The following is a 10000-nucleotide window of genomic DNA, read 5'->3' on the forward strand; positions in this document are numbered from 1 at the left end:
ATCCAAGTACTAAGCAGGCCCGACGCTGCTTAGCTTCCGAGATCAGACGAGATCGGGCGCTCTCAGCGCGGTATGGCCGTAAGCGAGGGCTGCTCCAAAAAGTGGGCTATTTAAAGATCAGCCTCCGTAAAAGCCAGCATATTATATAAATAGTGAAGAAAAGGCAAAAGCTTACAGCACCTGGTATTCCCAGGCGGTCTCCCATCCAAGTACTAAGCAGGCCCGACGCTGCTTAGCTTCCGAGATCAGACGAGATCGGGCGCTCTCAGCGCGGTATGGCCGTAAGCGAGGGCTGCTCCAAAAAGTGGGCTATTTAAAGATCAGCCTCCGTAAAAGCCAGCATATTATATAAATAGTGAAGAAAAGGCAAAAGCTTACAGCACCTGGTATTCCCAGGCGGTCTCCCATCCAAGTGTAACAATCGGCCTTATCAGCCGAGTTACAAGACTAAAATGGGATCAGATTTAACTGTGAGAGATGACTAGTGGTTAAAAGAATGAGACATAAAAGAAGATTGGTTTAAATAGATTTGGTTTATTTACAAGGTTCACATAAAAGACTTTAAAACAACACGATAAAACGAGGTAAACGCTGTTAAAAGAATACAGTTCATTTGTCCATACCCTAAAAACAGTCCAAGAATCCCAGTGTGTTGATAAGTCCAATGTGAGTGTCCACCGGTGTATATACAATCCACAGAAAGTGTAATCCAAAGTTTGCAGGTGGTGAATGGAAAGGTGAGCTCTAAAATTAGCAACTCCTCAATCCAACAGTTTGGTGACTGTCCTTTGTTTGTCATGCTGCTCTCTTATACAGTTGTACTTCCTGCTTCCTGTCATGTGTCTAGTCACATGGCAGGCCAACCATCCATTTTTTAAAGACACACACTCACTTAAAATGTTAAGAGTAATAAAATGGCCTAAAAAACATGTAAAACACTTAAAACTCTATAATACATTTAAATGATTGTAATAAATAGAGCGGTAAAACACGTCTTTCTAAAAGCCAGCATATTATATAAATAGTGAAGAAAAGGCAAAAGCTTACAGCACCTGGTATTCCCAGGCGGTCTCCCATCCAAGTACTAAGCAGGCCCGACGCTGCTTAGCTTCCGAGATCAGACGAGATCGGGCGCTCTCAGCGCGGTATGGCCGTAAGCGAGGGCTGCTCCAAAAAGTGGGCTATTTAAAGATCAGCCTCCGTAAAAGCCAGCATATTATATAAATAGTGAAGAAAAGGCAAAAGCTTACAGCACCTGGTATTCCCAGGCGGTCTCCCATCCAAGTGTAACAATCGGCCTTATCAGCCGAGTTACAAGACTAAAATGGGATCAGATTTAACTGTGAGAGATGACTAGTGGTTAAAAGAATGAGACATAAAAGAAGATTGGTTTAAATAGATTTGGTTTATTTACAAGGTTCACATAAAAGACTTTAAAACAACACGATAAAACGAGGTAAACGCTGTTAAAAGAATACAGTTCATTTGTCCATACCCTAAAAACAGTCCAAGAATCCCAGTGTGTTGATAAGTCCAATGTGAGTGTCCACCGGTGTATATACAATCCACAGAAAGTGTAATCCAAAGTTTGCAGGTGGTGAATGGAAAGGTGAGCTCTAAAATTAGCAACTCCTCAATCCAACAGTTTGGTGACTGTCCTTTGTTTGTCATGCTGCTCTCTTATACAGTTGTACTTCCTGCTTCCTGTCATGTGTCTAGTCACATGGCAGGCCAACCATCCATTTTTTAAAGACACACACTCACTTAAAATGTTAAGAGTAATAAAATGGCCTAAAAAACATGTAAAACACTTAAAACTCTATAATACATTTAAATGATTGTAATAAATAGAGCGGTAAAACACGTCTTTCTAAAAGCCAGCATATTATATAAATAGTGAAGAAAAGGCAAAAGCTTACAGCACCTGGTATTCCCAGGCGGTCTCCCATCCAAGTACTAAGCAGGCCCGACGCTGCTTAGCTTCCGAGATCAGACGAGATCGGGCGCTCTCAGCGCGGTATGGCCGTAAGCGAGGGCTGCTCCAAAAAGTGGGCTATTTAAAGATCAGCCTCCGTAAAAGCCAGCATATTATATAAATAGTGAAGAAAAGGCAAAAGCTTACAGCACCTGGTAATCCCAGGCGGTCTCCCATCCAAGTGTAACAATCGGCCTTATCAGCCGAGTTACAAGACTAAAATGGGGTCAGATTTAACTGTGAGAGATGACTAGTGGTTAAAAGAATGAGACATAAAAGAAGATTGGTTTAAATAGATTTGGTTTATTTACAAGGTTCACATAAAAGACTTTAAAACAACACGATAAAACGAGGTAAACGCTGTTAAAAGAATACAGTTCATTTGTCCATACCCTAAAAACAGTCCAAGAATCCCAGTGTGTTGATAAGTCCAATGTGAGTGTCCACCGGTGTATATACAATCCACAGAAAGTGTAATCCAAAGTTTGCAGGTGGTGAATGGAAAGGTGAGCTCTAAAATTAGCAACTCCTCAATCCAACAGTTTGGTGACTGTCCTTTGTTTGTCATGCTGCTCTCTTATACAGTTGTACTTCCTGCTTCCTGTCATGTGTCTAGTCACATGGCAGGCCAACCATCCATTTTTTAAAGACACACACTCACTTAAAATGTTAAGAGTAATAAAATGGCCTAAAAAACATGTAAAACACTTAAAACTCTATAATACATTTAAATGATTGTAATAAATAGAGCGGTAAAACACGTCTTTCTAAAAGCCAGCATATTATATAAATAGTGAAGAAAAGGCAAAAGCTTACAGCACCTGGTATTCCCAGGCGGTCTCCCATCCAAGTACTAAGCAGGCCCGACGCTGCTTAGCTTCCGAGATCAGACGAGATCGGGCGCTCTCAGCGCGGTATGGCCGTAAGCGAGGGCTGCTCCAAAAAGTGGGCTATTTAAAGATCAGCCTCCGTAAAAGCCAGCATATTATATAAATAGTGAAGAAAAGGCAAAAGCTTACAGCACCTGGTATTCCCAGGCGGTCTCCCATCCAAGTACTAAGCAGGCCCGACGCTGCTTAGCTTCCGAGATCAGACGAGATCGGGCGCTCTCAGCGCGGTATGGCCGTAAGCGAGGGCTGCTCCAAAAAGTGGGCTATTTAAAGATCAGCCTCCGTAAAAGCCAGCATATTATATAAATAGTGAAGAAAAGGCAAAAGCTTACAGCACCTGGTATTCCCAGGCGGTCTCCCATCCAAGTGTAACAATCGGCCTTATCAGCCGAGTTACAAGACTAAAATGGGATCAGATTTAACTGTGAGAGATGACTAGTGGTTAAAAGAATGAGACATAAAAGAAGATTGGTTTAAATAGATTTGGTTTATTTACAAGGTTCACATAAAAGACTTTAAAACAACACGATAAAACGAGGTAAACGCTGTTAAAAGAATACAGTTCATTTGTCCATACCCTAAAAACAGTCCAAGAATCCCAGTGTGTTGATAAGTCCAATGTGAGTGTCCACCGGTGTATATACAATCCACAGAAAGTGTAATCCAAAGTTTGCAGGTGGTGAATGGAAAGGTGAGCTCTAAAATTAGCAACTCCTCAATCCAACAGTTTGGTGACTGTCCTTTGTTTGTCATGCTGCTCTCTTATACAGTTGTACTTCCTGCTTCCTGTCATGTGTCTAGTCACATGGCAGGCCAACCATCCATTTTTTAAAGACACACACTCACTTAAAATGTTAAGAGTAATAAAATGGCCTAAAAAACATGTAAAACACTTAAAACTCTATAATACATTTAAATGATTGTAATAAATAGAGCGGTAAAACACGTCTTTCTAAAAGCCAGCATATTATATAAATAGTGAAGAAAAGGCAAAAGCTTACAGCACCTGGTATTCCCAGGCGGTCTCCCATCCAAGTACTAAGCAGGCCCGACGCTGCTTAGCTTCCGAGATCAGACGAGATCGGGCGCTCTCAGCGCGGTATGGCCATAAGCGAGGGCTGCTCCAAAAAGTGGGCTATTTAAAGATCAGCCTCCGTAAAAGCCAGCATATTATATAAATAGTGAAGAAAAGGCAAAAGCTTACAGCACCTGGTAATCCCAGGCGGTCTCCCATCCAAGTGTAACAATCGGCCTTATCAGCCGAGTTACAAGACTAAAATGGGGTCAGATTTAACTGTGAGAGATGACTAGTGGTTAAAAGAATGAGACATAAAAGAAGATTGGTTTAAATAGATTTGGTTTATTTACAAGGTTCACATAAAAGACTTTAAAACAACACGATAAAACGAGGTAAACGCTGTTAAAAGAATACAGTTCATTTGTCCATACCCTAAAAACAGTCCAAGAATCCCAGTGTGTTGATAAGTCCAATGTGAGTGTCCACCGGTGTATATACAATCCACAGAAAGTGTAATCCAAAGTTTGCAGGTGGTGAATGGAAAGGTGAGCTCTAAAATTAGCAACTCCTCAATCCAACAGTTTGGTGACTGTCCTTTGTTTGTCATGCTGCTCTCTTATACAGTTGTACTTCCTGCTTCCTGTCATGTGTCTAGTCACATGGCAGGCCAACCATCCATTTTTTAAAGACACACACTCACTTAAAATGTTAAGAGTAATAAAATGGCCTAAAAAACATGTAAAACACTTAAAACTCTATAATACATTTAAATGATTGTAATAAATAGAGCGGTAAAACACGTCTTTCTAAAAGCCAGCATATTATATAAATAGTGAAGAAAAGGCAAAAGCTTACAGCACCTGGTATTCCCAGGCGGTCTCCCATCCAAGTACTAAGCAGGCCCGACGCTGCTTAGCTTCCGAGATCAGACGAGATCGGGCGCTCTCAGCGCGGTATGGCCATAAGCGAGGGCTGCTCCAAAAAGTGGGCTATTTAAAGATCAGCCTCCGTAAAAGCCAGCATATTATATAAATAGTGAAGAAAAGGCAAAAGCTTACAGCACCTGGTATTCCCAGGCGGTCTCCCATCCAAGTACTAAGCAGGCCCGACGCTGCTTAGCTTCCGAGATCAGACGAGATCGGGCGCTCTCAGCGCGGTATGGCCGTAAGCGAGGGCTGCTCCAAAAAGTGGGCTATTTAAAGATCAGCCTCCGTAAAAGCCAGCATATTATATAAATAGTGAAGAAAAGGCAAAAGCTTACAGCACCTGGTATTCCCAGGCGGTCTCCCATCCAAGTGTAACAATCGGCCTTATCAGCCGAGTTACAAGACTAAAATGGGATCAGATTTAACTGTGAGAGATGACTAGTGGTTAAAAGAATGAGACATAAAAGAAGATTGGTTTAAATAGATTTGGTTTATTTACAAGGTTCACATAAAAGACTTTAAAACAACACGATAAAACGAGGTAAACGCTGTTAAAAGAATACAGTTCATTTGTCCATACCCTAAAAACAGTCCAAGAATCCCAGTGTGTTGATAAGTCCAATGTGAGTGTCCACCGGTGTATATACAATCCACAGAAAGTGTAATCCAAAGTTTGCAGGTGGTGAATGGAAAGGTGAGCTCTAAAATTAGCAACTCCTCAATCCAACAGTTTGGTGACTGTCCTTTGTTTGTCATGCTGCTCTCTTATACAGTTGTACTTCCTGCTTCCTGTCATGTGTCTAGTCACATGGCAGGCCAACCATCCATTTTTTAAAGACACACACTCACTTAAAATGTTAAGAGTAATAAAATGGCCTAAAAAACATGTAAAACACTTAAAACTCTATAATACATTTAAATGATTGTAATAAATAGAGCGGTAAAACACGTCTTTCTAAAAGCCAGCATATTATATAAATAGTGAAGAAAAGGCAAAAGCTTACAGCACCTGGTATTCCCAGGCGGTCTCCCATCCAAGTACTAAGCAGGCCCGACGCTGCTTAGCTTCCGAGATCAGACGAGATCGGGCGCTCTCAGCGCGGTATGGCCGTAAGCGAGGGCTGCTCCAAAAAGTGGGCTATTTAAAGATCAGCCTCCGTAAAAGCCAGCATATTATATAAATAGTGAAGAAAAGGCAAAAGCTTACAGCACCTGGTAATCCCAGGCGGTCTCCCATCCAAGTGTAACAATCGGCCTTATCAGCCGAGTTACAAGACTAAAATGGGGTCAGATTTAACTGTGAGAGATGACTAGTGGTTAAAAGAATGAGACATAAAAGAAGATTGGTTTAAATAGATTTGGTTTATTTACAAGGTTCACATAAAAGACTTTAAAACAACACGATAAAACGAGGTAAACGCTGTTAAAAGAATACAGTTCATTTGTCCATACCCTAAAAACAGTCCAAGAATCCCAGTGTGTTGATAAGTCCAATGTGAGTGTCCACCGGTGTATATACAATCCACAGAAAGTGTAATCCAAAGTTTGCAGGTGGTGAATGGAAAGGTGAGCTCTAAAATTAGCAACTCCTCAATCCAACAGTTTGGTGACTGTCCTTTGTTTGTCATGCTGCTCTCTTATACAGTTGTACTTCCTGCTTCCTGTCATGTGTCTAGTCACATGGCAGGCCAACCATCCATTTTTTAAAGACACACACTCACTTAAAATGTTAAGAGTAATAAAATGGCCTAAAAAACATGTAAAACACTTAAAACTCTATAATACATTTAAATGATTGTAATAAATAGAGCGGTAAAACACGTCTTTCTAAAAGCCAGCATATTATATAAATAGTGAAGAAAAGGCAAAAGCTTACAGCACCTGGTATTCCCAGGCGGTCTCCCATCCAAGTACTAAGCAGGCCCGACGCTGCTTAGCTTCCGAGATCAGACGAGATCGGGCGCTCTCAGCGCGGTATGGCCGTAAGCGAGGGCTGCTCCAAAAAGTGGGCTATTTAAAGATCAGCCTCCGTAAAAGCCAGCATATTATATAAATAGTGAAGAAAAGGCAAAAGCTTACAGCACCTGGTATTCCCAGGCGGTCTCCCATCCAAGTACTAAGCAGGCCCGACGCTGCTTAGCTTCCGAGATCAGACGAGATCGGGCGCTCTCAGCGCGGTATGGCCGTAAGCGAGGGCTGCTCCAAAAAGTGGGCTATTTAAAGATCAGCCTCCGTAAAAGCCAGCATATTATATAAATAGTGAAGAAAAGGCAAAAGCTTACAGCACCTGGTATTCCCAGGCGGTCTCCCATCCAAGTGTAACAATCGGCCTTATCAGCCGAGTTACAAGACTAAAATGGGATCAGATTTAACTGTGAGAGATGACTAGTGGTTAAAAGAATGAGACATAAAAGAAGATTGGTTTAAATAGATTTGGTTTATTTACAAGGTTCACATAAAAGACTTTAAAACAACACGATAAAACGAGGTAAACGCTGTTAAAAGAATACAGTTCATTTGTCCATACCCTAAAAACAGTCCAAGAATCCCAGTGTGTTGATAAGTCCAATGTGAGTGTCCACCGGTGTATATACAATCCACAGAAAGTGTAATCCAAAGTTTGCAGGTGGTGAATGGAAAGGTGAGCTCTAAAATTAGCAACTCCTCAATCCAACAGTTTGGTGACTGTCCTTTGTTTGTCATGCTGCTCTCTTATACAGTTGTACTTCCTGCTTCCTGTCATGTGTCTAGTCACATGGCAGGCCAACCATCCATTTTTTAAAGACACACACTCACTTAAAATGTTAAGAGTAATAAAATGGCCTAAAAAACATGTAAAACACTTAAAACTCTATAATACATTTAAATGATTGTAATAAATAGAGCGGTAAAACACGTCTTTCTAAAAGCCAGCATATTATATAAATAGTGAAGAAAAGGCAAAAGCTTACAGCACCTGGTATTCCCAGGCGGTCTCCCATCCAAGTACTAAGCAGGCCCGACGCTGCTTAGCTTCCGAGATCAGACGAGATCGGGCGCTCTCAGCGCGGTATGGCCGTAAGCGAGGGCTGCTCCAAAAAGTGGGCTATTTAAAGATCAGCCTCCGTAAAAGCCAGCATATTATATAAATAGTGAAGAAAAGGCAAAAGCTTACAGCACCTGGTAATCCCAGGCGGTCTCCCATCCAAGTGTAACAATCGGCCTTATCAGCCGAGTTACAAGACTAAAATGGGGTCAGATTTAACTGTGAGAGATGACTAGTGGTTAAAAGAATGAGACATAAAAGAAGATTGGTTTAAATAGATTTGGTTTATTTACAAGGTTCACATAAAAGACTTTAAAACAACACGATAAAACGAGGTAAACGCTGTTAAAAGAATACAGTTCATTTGTCCATACCCTAAAAACAGTCCAAGAATCCCAGTGTGTTGATAAGTCCAATGTGAGTGTCCACCGGTGTATATACAATCCACAGAAAGTGTAATCCAAAGTTTGCAGGTGGTGAATGGAAAGGTGAGCTCTAAAATTAGCAACTCCTCAATCCAACAGTTTGGTGACTGTCCTTTGTTTGTCATGCTGCTCTCTTATACAGTTGTACTTCCTGCTTCCTGTCATGTGTCTAGTCACATGGCAGGCCAACCATCCATTTTTTAAAGACACACACTCACTTAAAATGTTAAGAGTAATAAAATGGCCTAAAAAACATGTAAAACACTTAAAACTCTATAATACATTTAAATGATTGTAATAAATAGAGCGGTAAAACAAGTCTTTCTAAAAGCCAGCATATTATATAAATAGTGAAGAAAAGGCAAAAGCTTACAGCACCTGGTATTCCCAGGCGGTCTCCCATCCAAGTACTTACCAGGCCCGACGCTGCTTAGCTTCCGAGATCAGACGAGATCGGGCGCTCTCAGCGCGGTATGGCCATAAGCGAGGGCTGCTCCAAAAAGTGGGCTATTTAAAGATCAGCCTCCGTAAAAGCCAGCATATTATATAAATAGTGAAGAAAAGGCAAAAGCTTACAGCACCTGGTATTCCCAGGCGGTCTCCCATCCAAGTACTAACCAGGCCCGACGCTGCTTAGCTTCCGAGATCAGACGAGATCGGGCGCTCTCAGCGCGGTATGGCCATAAGCGAGGGCTGCTCCAAAAAGTGGGCTATTTAAAGATCAGCCTCCGTAAAAGCCAGCATATTATATAAATAGTGAAGAAAAGGCAAAAGCTTACAGCACCTGGTATTCCCAGGCGGTCTCCCATAAAAGTGTAACAATCGGCCTTATCAGCCGAGTTACAAGACTAAAATGGGGTCAGATTTAACTGTGAGAGATGGCTAGTGGTTAAAAGAATGAGACATAAAAGAAAATTGGTTTAAATAGATTTGGTGTATTTACAAGGTTCACATAAAAGACTTTAAAACAACACGATAAAACTAGGTAAACTCTGTTAAAAGAATACAGTTCATTTGTCCATACCCTAAAAACAGGTAAACTCTGTTAAAAGAATACAGTTCATTTGTCCATACCCTAAAAACAGTCCAAGAACCCCAGTGTGTTGATAAGTCCAATGTGAGTGTCCACCAGTGTATATACAATCCACAGAAAGTGTAATCCAAAGTTTGCAGGTGGTGAATGGAAAGGTGAGCTCTAAAATTAGCAACTCCTCAATCCAACAGTTTGGTGACTGTCCTTTGTTTGTCATGCTGCTCTCTTATACAGTTGTACTTCCTGCTTCCTGTCATGTGTCTAGTCACATGACAGGCCAACCATCCATTTATTAAAGACACATACCTTTAAAATGTTAAGAGTAATAAAATGGCCTAAAAAACATGTAAAACACTTAAAACTCTATAATACATGTAAATGATTGTAATAAATAGAGCGGTAAAACACGTCTTTCTAAAAGCCAGCATATTATATAAATAGTGAAGAAAAGGCAAAAGCTTACAGCATCTGGTATTCCCAGGCGGTCTCCCATCCAAGTACTAACCAGGCCCGACGCTGCTTAGCTTCCGAGATCAGACGAGATCGGGCGCTCTCAGCACGGTATGGCCATAAGCAAGGGCTGCTCCAAAAAGTGGGCTATTTAAAGATCAGCCTCCGTAAAAGCCAGCATATTATATAAATAGTGAAGAAAAGGCAAAAGCTTACAGCACCTGGTATTCCCAGGCGGTCTCCCATCCAAGTACTAAC

General features: G+C 41.3%; 16 non-coding genes across 16 annotated transcripts in view; all 16 read right to left on the bottom strand.

Annotated features, from left to right (window-relative positions):
• Nucleotides 1-168: 168 nt before the first annotated feature.
• LOC141315693 (5S ribosomal RNA) lies at nucleotides 169-287 on the bottom strand. Its single transcript, XR_012351101.1, has one exon. It is a non-coding gene; the product is annotated as a 5S ribosomal RNA (ribosomal RNA).
• Nucleotides 288-1040: 753 nt separating this feature from the next.
• Nucleotides 1041-1159, bottom strand: LOC141315694 (5S ribosomal RNA). The gene has a single exon (XR_012351102.1). It is a non-coding gene; the product is annotated as a 5S ribosomal RNA (ribosomal RNA).
• A 753-nt stretch (nucleotides 1160-1912) lies between these two features.
• LOC141315695 (5S ribosomal RNA) lies at nucleotides 1913-2031 on the bottom strand. Its single transcript, XR_012351103.1, has one exon. It is a non-coding gene; the product is annotated as a 5S ribosomal RNA (ribosomal RNA).
• A 753-nt stretch (nucleotides 2032-2784) lies between these two features.
• On the bottom strand, nucleotides 2785-2903 carry LOC141315696 (5S ribosomal RNA). Its single transcript, XR_012351105.1, has one exon. It is a non-coding gene; the product is annotated as a 5S ribosomal RNA (ribosomal RNA).
• Nucleotides 2904-2987: 84 nt separating this feature from the next.
• LOC141315697 (5S ribosomal RNA) lies at nucleotides 2988-3106 on the bottom strand. The gene has a single exon (XR_012351106.1). It is a non-coding gene; the product is annotated as a 5S ribosomal RNA (ribosomal RNA).
• Nucleotides 3107-3859: 753 nt separating this feature from the next.
• LOC141315710 (5S ribosomal RNA) lies at nucleotides 3860-3978 on the bottom strand. Its single transcript, XR_012351118.1, has one exon. It is a non-coding gene; the product is annotated as a 5S ribosomal RNA (ribosomal RNA).
• Nucleotides 3979-4731: 753 nt separating this feature from the next.
• Nucleotides 4732-4850, bottom strand: LOC141315711 (5S ribosomal RNA). Its single transcript, XR_012351119.1, has one exon. It is a non-coding gene; the product is annotated as a 5S ribosomal RNA (ribosomal RNA).
• Nucleotides 4851-4934: 84 nt separating this feature from the next.
• LOC141315698 (5S ribosomal RNA) lies at nucleotides 4935-5053 on the bottom strand. The gene has a single exon (XR_012351107.1). It is a non-coding gene; the product is annotated as a 5S ribosomal RNA (ribosomal RNA).
• Nucleotides 5054-5806: 753 nt separating this feature from the next.
• On the bottom strand, nucleotides 5807-5925 carry LOC141315699 (5S ribosomal RNA). The gene has a single exon (XR_012351108.1). It is a non-coding gene; the product is annotated as a 5S ribosomal RNA (ribosomal RNA).
• Nucleotides 5926-6678: 753 nt separating this feature from the next.
• LOC141315700 (5S ribosomal RNA) lies at nucleotides 6679-6797 on the bottom strand. Its single transcript, XR_012351109.1, has one exon. It is a non-coding gene; the product is annotated as a 5S ribosomal RNA (ribosomal RNA).
• Nucleotides 6798-6881: 84 nt separating this feature from the next.
• On the bottom strand, nucleotides 6882-7000 carry LOC141315704 (5S ribosomal RNA). Its single transcript, XR_012351111.1, has one exon. It is a non-coding gene; the product is annotated as a 5S ribosomal RNA (ribosomal RNA).
• A 753-nt stretch (nucleotides 7001-7753) lies between these two features.
• LOC141315705 (5S ribosomal RNA) lies at nucleotides 7754-7872 on the bottom strand. Its single transcript, XR_012351112.1, has one exon. It is a non-coding gene; the product is annotated as a 5S ribosomal RNA (ribosomal RNA).
• A 753-nt stretch (nucleotides 7873-8625) lies between these two features.
• On the bottom strand, nucleotides 8626-8744 carry LOC141315686 (5S ribosomal RNA). The gene has a single exon (XR_012351095.1). It is a non-coding gene; the product is annotated as a 5S ribosomal RNA (ribosomal RNA).
• An 84-nt stretch (nucleotides 8745-8828) lies between these two features.
• Nucleotides 8829-8947, bottom strand: LOC141315689 (5S ribosomal RNA). Its single transcript, XR_012351098.1, has one exon. It is a non-coding gene; the product is annotated as a 5S ribosomal RNA (ribosomal RNA).
• Nucleotides 8948-9748: 801 nt separating this feature from the next.
• LOC141315720 (5S ribosomal RNA) lies at nucleotides 9749-9867 on the bottom strand. Its single transcript, XR_012351128.1, has one exon. It is a non-coding gene; the product is annotated as a 5S ribosomal RNA (ribosomal RNA).
• An 84-nt stretch (nucleotides 9868-9951) lies between these two features.
• LOC141315717 (5S ribosomal RNA) overlaps nucleotides 9952-10000 on the bottom strand; it is a 119-nt gene continuing 70 nt past the window's right edge. The window contains exon 1 of the ribosomal RNA XR_012351124.1: nucleotides 9952-10000. This exon is cut by the window's right edge and continues 70 nt beyond it. This is a non-coding gene — a ribosomal RNA (5S ribosomal RNA).

This window comes from Garra rufa, unplaced genomic scaffold (assembly GCF_049309525.1).
Source record: "Garra rufa unplaced genomic scaffold, GarRuf1.0 hap1_unplaced_032, whole genome shotgun sequence".
Lineage (NCBI taxonomy): Eukaryota > Metazoa > Chordata > Actinopteri > Cypriniformes > Cyprinidae > Garra > Garra rufa.